Genomic DNA, 601 nt, shown 5'->3' on the forward strand with positions numbered 1-601 from the left:
AACCGGGGTTATAAACAAGCAGGGTGCTCAGGCCATCCTGCCCTGCCTGGCTGTGATCTCCTGTGGTGAGAAAGGGCTCCTTGTCTGGTGCAGGCACCCGAGCCAAGCTGGGCAGCGCTGGCCTTCATCCTCCGCCTTCTCCGTGCCTTGGCTCAGGGTGGCGGGCAGAGCTCCGGGCGGGCGTCCTGTGGCTGCCAGCCAAAACCTGCCGGCCGCTTTTGAAGAGGTTGCACCTGAAAGGGGAGATGGGAAGTGAAGGTCAGACAGGAGCCAGGAGGATGCCCAGCCCTGGGGAGCGGGTGGCCAGTCCCCTGCTGTGCTGTGGCTTCGGAGAGAAGCCAAGGTCCCCATGTGTTGCCTGATCTAGTTGAGAGGTGGCGTCCCTGGCGACAGGGAGGCTGGATTAAAATGATCTCTAAGGTCCCTTCCAGCTTAGGCCATTCTATGATTCTATGATGACCCTAGCAGGGTGTTGGGAGGAGGTGGAGGGGCAGGGGCTGCTCCCCTGCTGCCCTGGTAGCTGCTTGCCATGGCTGCTCCCAGAAGGAGAGCAGCATTCCTGGGGACAGGGATGGTGTTTGTCTTGTTGTGGGGGGGGTCA

Source organism: Apaloderma vittatum, unplaced genomic scaffold, assembly GCF_000703405.1.
Source record: "Apaloderma vittatum isolate BGI_N311 unplaced genomic scaffold, ASM70340v1 scaffold25928, whole genome shotgun sequence".
Classification (NCBI taxonomy): domain Eukaryota; kingdom Metazoa; phylum Chordata; class Aves; order Trogoniformes; family Trogonidae; genus Apaloderma; species Apaloderma vittatum.